Here is a 13,389-nt window from a genome sequence, read left to right on the forward strand (position 1 = left end):
GGGTGCATCTTGCGCTTCTTACACTGTGTGCTCTCCACCTGAGCTGGACAGGTCTCCCCGAAACACTGCACTTCGTCCTTGTCCCAGGGGACATGCAGCCTTTTCAGAAGAAGCTAAGGCCATTCTTACTTACCACTGTTGCAAGAAGAATTTGAGAGCTTTCTTTTCTGTGAACTTCTGGGCTTCCCTGATCTTCCAAAGATCGTTCTTTCGCCATGCCCAAGAGCCGGCAAACTGTCCACCGTGAGCTGTGTGACACAGAATCTGCAGGAGGTGGGGAAGGCCATGCCAAGGCTCTGTCATTTTGATGGAGTTTTGGAAAAGATGTCTCTTGTCTCTGCTATTCTTGGGAAAGTGATGTGTGAAATGAAAGCAGAATGGTATATCAGTAAAATAGGCACTCTCCACAGGGGTTTGACAGCCACCTTGGTAGATAATGTAATAACAATGTGGTTCACACTTGTAATCCCAGCAATTTGAGAGGCCAAGGTGGGCAGATCGCTTGAGTTCAAGATTAACCTGGGCAACATGGCAAGACGCTGTCTCGACAAAAAATTTAAAAATATTGGCCATGTGTGGTGGTGTTCACCTGTGGTCCCAGTTACTCAGGAAACTGAGGTGGGAGGGTCACCTAAGTCTGGAGGTAGAGGCTGCAGTGAGCTAAGATCATGCCACTGCACTCCAGCCTGGGCAACAGAGCAAGACTGTCTCAAAAAATAAAAATAAAAATAAATAGCTCTGCTAAGCATAGAAAGTGCTCCAGGGAGTACCCGGATTCAGTGTCGATAGAATGTCCATGCCACTACAAAAATAGGAGATACAGTGATTACAGCACACAGCACAGGAAGCAAGGAAAAGCACTTACATTTGCCTCTGTGGAAGGAACCAACAAGGCCGTGGGAAAATGCATAGCACAAGGCAGACGCACCAACCCCTGGGAAACCGAGAGAGCAGCAGGATGACCTAAAGAAATCCAACAATGAGTATCAAGTGCTAATTTGACTTGAACAAATGTAATTTTTAAATAAATTAGCAAAACCAGAAAGAGAAAAAAAGAAGGAATGGAGAAGCCAGATATCTCCTCCCACTTGCTAACGCTCGACTGTCAATGGGCGGCCATCCCTCCACTCCCTGTTCCCTGTAAGGTCTGCCCTCCCGCTGAGTCCAGCTCTTCAGGAGGCAGAGTGGAGCTTTCAAGTGTTTCTGCAAACTAGAAGACCTGAGTTTCTACCACATTTTATTATTAATTAGACATGCTAATTAATCCAAAGCACATCACCTTCCTTCCCTGTACCTCAATTCCTCTCTGTCAACTAAGGAATTTGGACTAAATTATCTCTCAGATTCCTTTAGCTTGACTGTTGCATGCTAACTTTCTGAGTCACCTTTCATAAATGTGGAAATCTAAAGCCACTATTGTTCCAGTCTTGGATCCATGTAGTAAAAATGTTTGACCAGTTTAATTAAAGTATCTTTTCTACCAAACACAAACGTAGAAGTTTGGGAGAATCTAAAAGTAGATTTACCAGTAGTCAGTACTATGGAAAGGGAAGATCTTGCAAGTTAATATCCTACTAACTAGATCTTAAGTGGATCTTAAGAAAAAGGAGGCCGGGCATGGTGGATCACGCCTGTAATCCCAGCACTTTGGGCGGCCGAGGCAGGTAGATCATGAGGTCAGGAGTTCAAGACCAGCCTGACCAAGATGGTGAAACCTCCTCTCCACTAAAAATACAAAAATTAGTCAGTTGTGGTGGCAAGCACCTGCAATCCCAGCTACTCGGGAGGCTGAGGCAGGGAATTGGTTGAACCTGGGAGGCAGAGGTTGCAGTGAGCCAAGAGCACACCACTGCACTCCAGCTTGGGCGACAGAGCGAGACTCAGTCTCCAAAAAAAAAAAAAAGAAAAAGAAAAAGGAACCAGGAAGGGAGTTTGCAGAGCAGCTTATCTCACTTTAAGAGTTCTGGAAGCAACAGAAGTTACTATTAACAATCCCTTTTTCCTGGCACACAGTTTGATTGTTAGGACATTCTGGGAGAGACTGGGAGGATGGATCATGGAAGACTCTTAATTCTGCGTGTGTGTGTGTGTGTGTGTGTGTGTGTGTTTATAATTATTTTTTTGAGATGGAGTCTTGTTCTGTCACCCAGGCTGGAGTGCAGTGCTATGATCTTGGCTCACGGCAACCTCCGCCTCCCGGGTTCAAGTGATTTTCCTGCCTCAGCCTCCTGAGTAGCTGGGACTACAGGTGCACGCCACCACGCCCAGATAATTTTTGTATTTTTAGTAGAGACAGTTTTCACCATGTTGGCCAGGCTGGTCTCAAACTCCTGACCTCAGGTAATCTACCCACCTCAGCCTCCCAAAGCACTGGGATTATAGGAGCAAACTACTGTGACCGGCCTGTGTATCTCTATGTGACTTAAGTCACATGTTATCATTGGATTCATTAAAATAAGTTCAATAAAATTGATGAAAGGTAAAATTTCCACAATGAATGTTTATCAAACTTCTTTTGGGTTTATTTTGCTTAACGGGGAGCTCTCTAGTGTAATCCTGTTGTAACCAAGCGAGTTATAGAGAAATGCCACACTTTGAGACAAATTATGGAGTCCTTTATTAGCCGGCGACCGAGAGGCAGCTAGCGCTCAAAATTCTATCGGCCCCGAAGAAGGTGCTAGATTCTCTTTTATACTATGGTCTAAACAGGAGAGGGGGGTTTAACTGAAGCAATTTTACAGAAGAAGAATAGACAAAAAGTTAAAAAAAATTGGTTATAGAAGCAGTTACAAAAAATAAACAGTTCCAGGTGCAGGGGATTAAATTATCAGTAAGACATAAATGCAGGGGCTTTAGGTACCTTCCACCTAGCCCATTCCCAGAAGCTGCTGGTATCTTATCAGCAGGTGCATTCCTGGATGTGCGTGGAGTCAGCGTGCACTAGTTATTCCCTTAAGGGGGATAAAAGGGGTGCAAGTGAAGAAACTAAAATGGAGCCTATCCGGCTCTCTTTGCTAGGAGAGAGTCACTTAGGTTAAAACAAGGTAGGTTATCTCAATCCTGCACCTTTTCTCCCCTGTCCACTAAGAAGAAAGACAAGATCTTAAAGATCACAGCCCTATCCCACTCTGCCAAAAAGAGGGGAAAACCATAATTATTCCCCAGGGAATTTTCTCAGCCTCTCCTCTGTATTTCCTTCAGTCAGCTTGCTTACTCCATGGAAATTTGCACTTCCCAGTGGTTGTCCAGAAAATAGCCATTATCTTACTAAGGTCAGAAATATGACAGAAGTTTTTGCCTAAGCAAAGTAAGAGTCAGAATGATAAACAAAAGGGATAATTGAAATTCGCTAACTAGTCTTTCAAAGAGAGCCTTAAATGAATTTGTCCTCCTCTGCCCTCTCGCTGATTTTTATAAATTGTTGGCAATCTTGCTTGCCACCAACTGTACTAAAGGGGAAGAGGGGAGGGAAGGACTTACCAGAGTTAATAGTACTAATATTTCTACTACCTGGCATAGCAGAAGCTACTAGAGATCTCTATTTTCTGTTTTCTATTATTACCCATTTTCTATAACAGAGGTCAGCCTGTGTGCCAAATCCAGCCCACCACCTGCTTTTGTAAATAAAGTTTTATTGACACTGATATGGTTTGGCTTTGTCCCCAACCACATCTCGTCTTGAATTGTAGCTCCCATAATTCCCGTGTGTTGTGGGAGGGACCTGGTGGGAGATAATTGAATCATACGGGCTTTTTCCCCCACACTGTTCTCATGGTAGTGGGTAAGTCTCATGAGACCTGATGGTTTTATAAGGGGAAACCCCTTTCACTTGGCTCTCATTCTCTCATCTGCCATCATGTAAGATGTGCCTTTCACATTCCACCATGATTGTGCGGCCTCCCCAACCATGTGGAACTGTGAGTCCATTCAACCTCTTTTTCTTTATAAATTACCCAGTCTTGGATCTGTCTTTATCAGCCGCGTGAAAAAGCACTCATACAGACACACAGCCACGAGCATTCATCTGTGTAGTGTCTATGGCTGCTATCGTATGGTTAAATATGGCTGCCATCGCAGGGTTAAATAGTTGAGACAGAGGCCATGTGCCTCGCAAAGCCTGAAATATTTACTAACTGGCCTTTTTACAGGAAAACGATTGCCAATTCTTGTTCTATAATAATAGAACACACAACTTTAAGCAAGGTGCATGGCTGCCTAGAAGACAGGACTTACTTTTCCAGCCTCCTTGAAGTCCTGTCTTGTGTCTAAAGATTACCAATAAAATGTAAGTGGAAATTACGGGCCAGGCGCGGTGGCTCATGCCTGTAATCCCAGCACTTTGGGAAGCTGAGGCAGGCGGATAACCTGAGGTCAGGAGTTCGAGACCAGCCTGGCCAACATAGTGAACCCTGTCTCTACTAAAAATACAAAAATTAGCTGGATGTGGTGGCAGAAGCCTGTAATCCCAGTTACTCAGGAGGCTGAGGCAGGAGAATCACTCGAACCTGGGAGGTGAAGATTGCAGCGAGCTGAGATCGTGCTACTGCATTCCAGCCTGGGTGACAAGAGTAAAACTCTGTCTCAAAAAAATAAAAAATAAAGTTCATCGTGAGCCATAAGATGAGCCTGAGAATAGCAGTCATGCACAGCAGAGAAAAGGGGTGGGAACTGCTTGGTCCCCAACACCATGGAGCACCATGTTAGACTTGGACATTCTGCCAGGATTTCTAAATGGGAGGAAAATAAATTCTTATTTTGGATTTGAAATCTCTCACAACTAAATATAATCCTAATATGTTGGGCTATATCCATTTTTAACATAAAATGTAGCGTAAGCTAAAAATATTTTTTTATATATCTTCCTCAAACAAAAACACATGGCATCTGCATTCAAGTCAAAGAGACGTTACCAGAGCTATTCAAAATAATTCCAAATAAGTGACCTCCAGACCATTCCGTAAAAGCGTCATTATAGAGAGGTGGGTGTGCCCCTCATTTGCGTCTTAAGTTTTGTTTCTACATGCTATAATTTCTCAGTTTATCATCCTCATCCTTAATTGGGTGAGGACAGCATGTTATTTCTGGGAAGTATAATGACTATTAAAGTTGTCACGCCCTACGTAACTGGGAATGTCAAATTCAAAATGTGTGCTTTCCTAATGTGTCATGACAAATTAATAGGCATTCGTCAGGGGAGAATCAGGTCAGGTTGGCTATAGGGTGACTCTTCCTTCTTGCTGTTACTGTCTTTTTGCCTTCATTGGTGATTGGTAAAAACTGTTCTATCACAACAGGCGAGAAAGCTGTGCCTGGTGACACAGCAGGTGTGGGGCACATGTCTTAACAAAATGCCTTTTTATTAATTTAATTAGCACCTGTGATCACAGGCTGGTGATGCAAGAGCGAGAAGTCAACACATGGACTCCACAAAGGCTGCCTTCCGCCACAGCGACCATCACTGCAGGACTTCTTCTTCTCTGTCTTCCTCCAGTGCAAAGTCAGGTGTCACTCACTCCTGTCGCCTGATCTCTATTACATTAAAAAGGGGAAATTATGGGCCTTTCTGGAAATGTGACAATTTGATGAAATATTTTGTTTTCACTTGATGAGGAATGTTCCATAATTTGAGAATAAATGTAATATAAATGTTTAGAGTAGAATCATAGAATTTAGAATGGTGGAAAATATCCTTGAAATCATTTAGCCTCAGCTCCTCACTCTCTGGAAAATAAAACTGGGGCTCAGAAAGGTGAGATATTTGCCCAAAGTTATGGAAAGATCTGGATTAGGAAACAAATTTTTTATTTATAATCCAGGACTCTTTCCATGAATTGGGCATATTTCTCACTGTCACCCAGGCTGGAGTACACTGGGGTGATCTCAGCTCACCACAACCTCCACCTCCCAGGCTCAAGTGATTCTCTTGCCTCAGCCTCTCAAGTAGCTGGGATTACAGGCACCCGCCACCACACCTGGCTAATTTTTGGTATTTTTAGTAGAGACGGGGTTTCGCCATGTTGAGCCAGCTGGTCTCAGATTCCTGACTTCAGGTGATCTACCCACCTCGGCTTTCCAAAGTGCTGGGATTACAAGCATGAGCCACCACACCCTGCCTAAGGCGTATTCTTTTAGTGTCGAGCTTTTTCACTTTTTGAGGAAATGTGACACTGAGTTTGACTAGGTGTGTAACGGATTTTGGACCACAGGGACTGTTTCCCAGAAAACATGGACTTCCTCCTCTCATAGCATGTTGGGCAAATTAGGATAGCCACAGTCTAAGCAAGGTTATCAATAAACAGATTAAATGTTCAAAGGTCGTGCTATCCCAAGGTAATCAGAAAGACCTAAAAATTCAGTAATTTTGCTAATATATAAATTTGGCTCTGCCAGGAAAATCTCTTAGATTACAATCACCCCAAGCACCCACCCATTATCAAACACAGCTTTGCTATTCTCTTATTGTAATTGAGTGCTCAGTAACAACCCTAAAGTGATTTTTAAAAACTGTTTTTATTGGCCAGGCACAGTGGCTCATGCCTGTAATCCCAGCACTTTGGGAGACCAAGGCGGGTGGATCACCTGAGGTCAGGAGTTCGAGACCAGCTTGGCCAACATGTCGAAACCCCATCTCTACTAAAAATACAAAAATTAGCTGGGCGTGATGGTGCATGCCTGTAGTCCCAGCTACTCAGGAGGCTGAGGCAAGAGTAAGACAAGAGAATTGCTTGAACCCGGGAGGCAGAGGTTGCAGTCAGCTGAGATCATGCCACTGTACTCCAGCCTGGGCAACACAGCGAGACTCCATCTCAAAAAAAAAAAAAAAAAGTTTTTATTGTGAAAAATTGCTTAGTTTCAAGTGGTAGTAACTTAGTTCAAATTGGCCCAGACCAAAAATAGGGTACAAATGATTGATTCATATAGCTGGAAGGTCTAAGGATATAATAGCTTCAGACAAGGTTAGGTCCAGGTGTTAAATGACATCATTAAGAAGACATTTCCATCTTTCCACATTACTTCCTCTGTGTTAGTTTCCTTCTCAACAAGTCTCTACTTGTGGTGACAAAAAGACTATCATCACTCTGCCAGGCATGGTGGCTCACGCCTGTAATCCCAGCACTTTGGGAGGCCCAGGCGGGCGGATCCCCTGAGGTCGGAAGTTAGAAACCAGCCTGGCCAGCATAGTGAAACCCTGTCTCTACTAAAAATACAAAAATTAGCCAGGCGTGGTGGTGCATGCCTGTAATCCCAGCTACTTGGAAGCTGAGGCAGGAGAATTGCTTGAACCTGGGAGGCAGAGGTTGCAGTGAGCCGAGATCGCGCCATTGCACTCCAGCCTGGGCGACAAGAGCAAAAACTCAGTCTCAAAAAAAAAAAAAAAAGCCGGGCATGGTGGCACACGCCTGTAATCCCAGCTACCTAAGGGGCTGAGGCAGGAGAATTGCTTGAACCCGGGAGACAGAGGTTGCAGTGAGTCGAGATCGCGCCTCACTGCACTCCCGCCTGGGCCACAGAGTGAGACCGCGCCTCAAAACAATAAATAAATAAATAGTCTATCACCAGCTACAAACTTACATCCTACTCACTGAGCAACCTCAAAGGGTTCATGTTCCCATTTGTGGAGTTGGAGCATGTGGTGAGAATACTTGAACCCCACGAACTGAAATGGGTCCAGTGGGGAATGCCCAGTGGCATGCTGGTGAATGTTTAACAACCAGCTTTGGGGTTGGGGGTGAGGTCCTCATCTGTAATGTATGTTAATTGTCATGGTGTAAATGCTGTCACCGTGGCAGATTTCACACCACCAATGTGGTCCCTGAGCACTGGATTGGGAAGAGATGTGCAGGAGTAGCCATTAGGTAACATTTCTACCATATAGCTAAATGTATGGCCTCAAGATTGTCCATAATAATAAAATGTAGCAAAATAATCAGGAAGTGATGACTTTTGAGTATGTATTACCTTTGTTTTTAATATAATTTATTAAATCACAAGTTTATGAGCCAGGCACGATGGCTAACTGACGCCTGTAATCACAACACTTTGAGAGGCCTAGGCAGGACGATCACTTGAGGCCAGGAGTTGGAGACCAGCCAGAGCAACAAAACAAGACCCTGTCTCTATAAAAAAATTTAAAAACTAGCTGGGTGTGGTGGTGCGCAGCGGTGGTCCCAGCTACTCGGGAGGCTGAGGCAGGAGGATTGCTTGAGTCCAGGAAGCGGAAGCTGCAGCGAACGATGATTGCACCACCGCACTCCAGTCTGAGCAACAGAGTGAGAACTTGTCTCAAAAAAAGAAAGGAGAAGTTTTTAGAATTTAATGTTAAATAATGACTATGTATGGCCAAATTCCTGAAATCTTAACAATTGGCTTTTATGAGCTGGTGTGAGCAGATCTATCATACTACTGGCAAATGCTCCAAAAGGAGGTTTCTGTTGTTAGAAAAAGGGAAAATCAATGCTGAGTAGGCAAAGAGAATGGATGTCTCTGATAAGTGAGAGGTATGATTTTCATGAAAGTTGAAAAGTAATCCTATTGTAGTGTGAGGATATGCAAAAGAAAATTTTGTCTTGCCCAAAACGTATTTCAAGAGAAAAACTTTGAGAATTAAGGAGACACAAAGACCTTATGTGTGTTTACCCCTCACAGTATCAAGAGGGAGCAGCTCTTGAGGAAGTACTTCTGCAACCTCAGGCCTAAGGGTTGGTGGTTTGGTACAGGACAGCCCCAGCAACCATACCTGAGACCCTGAACAGTCACAGAGATGGGGGTGAGTGTGGAGGACAGCTGGAAAAAAGAGCTTCTCAGTATACTGCGCTCACAGCCTCCAAAAAAGTCAATATTAATCATTTAAATTAAATGCACAAAGTTCTTAGTAAACTGATGGAAGTCTGGACTGTCATTTTTTTGGAAATAACAGAAGTTGCCTTTCTATCCATGTGACAAACATCCTCTATCAAACCTGTCTTCAATAACCCAGAGTCCTTGATCTCTACCCCTCTGAATTTCTGTAATTTTTATTTATTTATTTATTTACTTACTTATTTTTAGACAAAGTCTGGCTCTGTCACCCAGGTTGGAGTGCAGTGTTGCGATCTCGGCTCACTGCAACCTCCGCCTCCTGGATTCAAGTGATTCTCCTGCCTCAGTCTCCCTAGTAGCTGGGATTACAGGAGCCCACCACCATACCTGGTTAATTTTTTGTATTTTTAGTGGAGATGGAGTTTCTCCATGTTAGCCAGGCTGGACTCGAACTCCTGACCTCAGGTGATCCACCCGCCTCGGCCTCCCAAAGTGCTGGGATTACAGGTGTGAGCCACTGCGCCTGGCCTTGAATTTTTGTAATACTTAATCATGACATGTGTTACCCTATGGTTATACAGTCAGTCCTCTGTTATCTGTGGGTTTGGTACCGGCAGATTCAACTAACCTCAGATCAAAAATATTTGAAAAAAATAAATGGTAATAATAATAAAACAATAAAAAAAACAAATTTAAAAGCACAGTATAAAAACTATTTACATGACATTTACATTGTATTACATATTATAAGTAATCTAGAAGTAATTTAAAGTATATGGGAGGATATGCACAGGTTATATGCAAATATCACAAAATTTTATATAAAGGACTTCAGTATCCATGGCTTTTCGTATCCCTGGGGATCTTATAACCCATCCACTGAAGATACCAAGGGATTACTGTATACTCTTATTTTGTTATAAAAATATTTGTGGGTGAAAGTTTTATCCTGTGAAATGCATTATTGGCTCCTCAGTATTTATTTTTATCTCCAACAATACTGAACATAGTATTAAGCACGTAGAATGTACTCAGTGAAAAAGTGTATTGACATGAAAGACTGGATGTAGGGTAACACATTACTACCTACTAACAGAACTTGTTTTATGAAAAGACAATGGTGGGATAGTAAGTTACATTTAAATGATATTTCTAAATCCTTGAAAGTGCCTAAAAATGGTTTAATCATTTTGAAATCTTTTTTTTAATTTTTTTTTTGAGACAGAGTCTCCTCTGTTACCCAGGCTGGAGTGCACCAGCACAATCTCAGCTCACTGCAACCTCCACCTCCCAGGTTCAAGCGATTCTCCTGCCTCAGCCTCCTGAGTAGCTGGGATTACAGGTGCCCACCACTACACCAGCTAATTTTTGTATTTTTAGTAGAGACGGGGTTTCGCCATGTTGGCCAGGCTGGTCTCAAACTCCTGACCTCAGGTGATCTGCCTGCCTCAGCCTCCCAAAGTGCTGGGATTACAGGTGTGAGCCACCACACTCGGCCTGAAATCTTATTGATAATGCAAATTTAATTTTAAAATGTTTTTTACAAAGACAATATAATGGTAAGAAGTAAGTTAGACTCTGTCCAAATTAACTCAAATTTTATATTAATCAGGGCCAATATGTGAGATTTCACTATCATTAAGACTTTATAGTAACACCTGTCTTCATCAGTCCCTTAGTACCATTATCCACAAAAGGAAAGCTGACCAAACTTGATAAATTCACAGAATTATAAAAAGGACAACTTTAAATTACATGGCCTGACTGAGCCAATGCCTTATGTTGGCTGTTGGAAGAGAGATCACCTGTTTCTTAGGACAGAGCCTAAGGTCGAACCTTAATTCGAATTTCCAAGTTGAATGTGGAAGTTGGCACTGAAACTGTTGGCAACCATTTTACTTACCTTTAGAGGCAAAGACATTTTCCTGGTAAGAAAATGGAGACAATTATCACTTAATCATCTTAATTGTTCATACCACACATTAGAAAAAGTCATAGAGTCTCAAATGCTATAATTATAGTGTCTTATTCAGCCTTTCTACTACAGCTGTTCCATAGACACCCCCCTATCCCTCACTAAAATAGCTTCATAAAATTATGCTGTTCAGCTTTTGGTTAGAGTTTCCTAGTTTAAAAGGAGATTTATACCATATATCCGAAGTCATCTCCTTTTGATTTTTATTTCTCAGTCTTGTTGGGCCAGCTGCCTTACACAGATGGAAATTTGGTGCCTGAAATAGGCTGCGTCTGTCATGGTACCTGCCGGCACCATTTCTTCCTGTTTCATGTTGAATTGCATACATTTTTGCCTCTGGGCCTCTCTAGCCACACTTTAAATTATACCTAAATTTAATTTTAATTCCAAACACAATCTTTCAGAGCAGCAAATAAAAACAAGTAATTAGAAGTTTGCAAGTTTGTGATATAACAATAACATAGAGGAACAGAAAAATGATGTAAATGTGGAATTTAAGAAAGACTGTGCCAAATTCACAAATGCTAAACCTCCCTCCCCCCGACTCGAGAGAGAAACAATATTTTTAAGCCATTGTCAAATTGCCCTGATATCCCAAGGACTTACAGAATGTGATTTAGCATAGCTAACTTTCCAAAACAATTAAACTACTATGCCTTTAAGAATCAAAACCTTAAAAACCTAATCACTCTCATTTGAATGCTTTCCAGGATGTAATGTATTAAGTTTTTTGTTTGTTTGTTTTGTTTGCTTGTTTTTTGTGAGACGGAGTCTCACTCTGTCGCCCAGGCTGGAGTACAGTGGCACCATCTCGGCTCACTGCAACCTCCACCTCCCAGGTTCAAGCGATTCTCCTGCCTCAGTCTCCTGAGTAGCTGGGATTACAGGCGCCTGCCACCACACCTGGCTAATTTTTGTATTTTTAGTAGAGACAGGATTTTACCATGTTGGCCAGGCTGGTCTCAAACTCCTGATCTCAGGTGATCCACCCGTCTCAGCCTCCCAAAGTGCTGGGGTTACAAGCGTGAGCCACCGCGCCTGGCCTGTATTCAGTTTATAAATATAATTTAATCCACTTCTTAATGACTTGCAGTCATCCTTATGAACACTGTTCCTTGAACTGCATGGTAACAGCACGGAGAGACAAAAATAAGTCTTACGAATTTCCATTCAATACCACATGTGTTTGTTTGCCCTCTCTGTGCTAGACATGGTCCTGGGTTCTAAGAATAGAGATGAATGAAACCTGGGCCCTGCATCCGGGGTTTCCCATTCTCACTAAAAGAACCTGAGCACAGGAAATGTACTGTGAGAGGTGGCAGACGACTGGCCTTGGACCGGTAAATGAGAATCAGATCATGAGTGACTTTGGATTTGACCCTGATCAGGTTCAAAGGATCCCCCTAAGGCAGTAGGAAGAATAAATAGGCGAGGGGCAAAACTGGAGACAATGGGATAAGTTTGGACAAGGCTATTCTAGTCCAGACAAGAAAGGCCGCCAACCTGAGCCAAAGCCGTAACAGATTTAAGAAGCAGAACTGACAGGATCTGTGGCCATCTTAATGGAATAAAAAAGAAGGAAGAATCTAGAGTGGTTTCTAAGACTCTCACTAGGTCAACTAGATAGATGACACCATTAGCCAAAATGGGAAGTTCAGAAAGAATGGGCACAGCAGGAAAGGTACTGAGTTTGGTTTTCCATTTATTTATGCAACAAGTATTGACTGGCTACCTGCTATGAGCCGGTCACAATGGTGAGCAAAAAGAGAGAAGATCCCCAACCTCCCGGAGCTCACAGGAGAGAACTGACTGAGTAATCACGTAACTATATGTATATACGTCCCCTGTGACGATCGCTAGCGAGAAGAACATGGTGCCGTGAAGGTTTGTCATTGCGGGATTTCACCTCCTTGAGGGTCAAGGGAGCTTCCTGAGGACTTAGTGTCAGAGGATCGGTGTCAGACGGGAAAGATGAGCAGGAGTTAGCTAAGAGAAAGAGGGAAGAAAGACATTCACAAAGGAAACAATGTCCAAGGGCCCTATAGTGGGAGTGTGGCATTTTCAAGGAACTCAAAGAAAGCCAGTGTGGCTGGAGCAGGGAAGCCAGGAGATAACGCAGGAGAGACGGACAGATGCCAGACCACAGAAGGCCTTGGAAGCAGGCTCAAGGGGCAGCCCATCTGCACCAACATGGTCGTCCTGTTGTTAAGACACCACACACATCCTACCAGTGAGTGAATAGCTGCTGCCCAGAGCTACCCAAGTGTTCCTCCTGGTACTCCACACACTAATCCAGCTGCCCAGTCCCCGTCTGGACTTCCCCAAGATCTGGCAAGCAGAAGAGTACTATCTGGCATGATATGGGGGCAGGAGCTGTTCAGTGCTGCTCCAGGATGCTGGCATGTGTTCTGATGGATCAGTACCCGTGTGATATGCTTGTTCACTAATTTAACAAGAACAATGAGACATCCTTGAAGTAGGTACATGATCAGATACATGTTTTGAAAATACTACTTCAGAGGCCTGGCATGGTGGTTCACGCCTGTAATCCCAGCACTTTGGGAGGCCAAGGCAGGTGGATCACCTGAGGTCAGGAGTTTGAGACCAGCCTGGCC

General features: G+C 43.2%; 1 protein-coding gene across 5 annotated transcripts in view; it reads right to left on the reverse strand.

Annotated features, from left to right (window-relative positions):
- LOC103227175 (uncharacterized) overlaps nt 1-13,389 on the reverse strand; it is a 100,504-nt gene that overhangs the window by 49,921 nt on the left and 37,194 nt on the right. For 4 of the 5 annotated variants that reach the window (XM_073009468.1, XM_073009469.1, XM_073009466.1 and 1 more), the window contains exons 2-4: nt 5,376-5,529; nt 866-963; nt 134-340 (exon numbers count right to left, since the gene is read on the reverse strand). The gene's annotated coding sequence lies outside the window, so the exon portion shown is untranslated. The remainder of the gene's footprint in view (nt 1-133; nt 341-865; nt 964-5,375; nt 5,530-13,389) is intronic. The other variant, XM_073009467.1, reaches the window with a different exon arrangement.

Source organism: Chlorocebus sabaeus, chromosome 21, assembly GCF_047675955.1.
Source record: "Chlorocebus sabaeus isolate Y175 chromosome 21, mChlSab1.0.hap1, whole genome shotgun sequence".
Taxonomy (NCBI): Eukaryota; Metazoa; Chordata; class Mammalia; order Primates; family Cercopithecidae; genus Chlorocebus; species Chlorocebus sabaeus.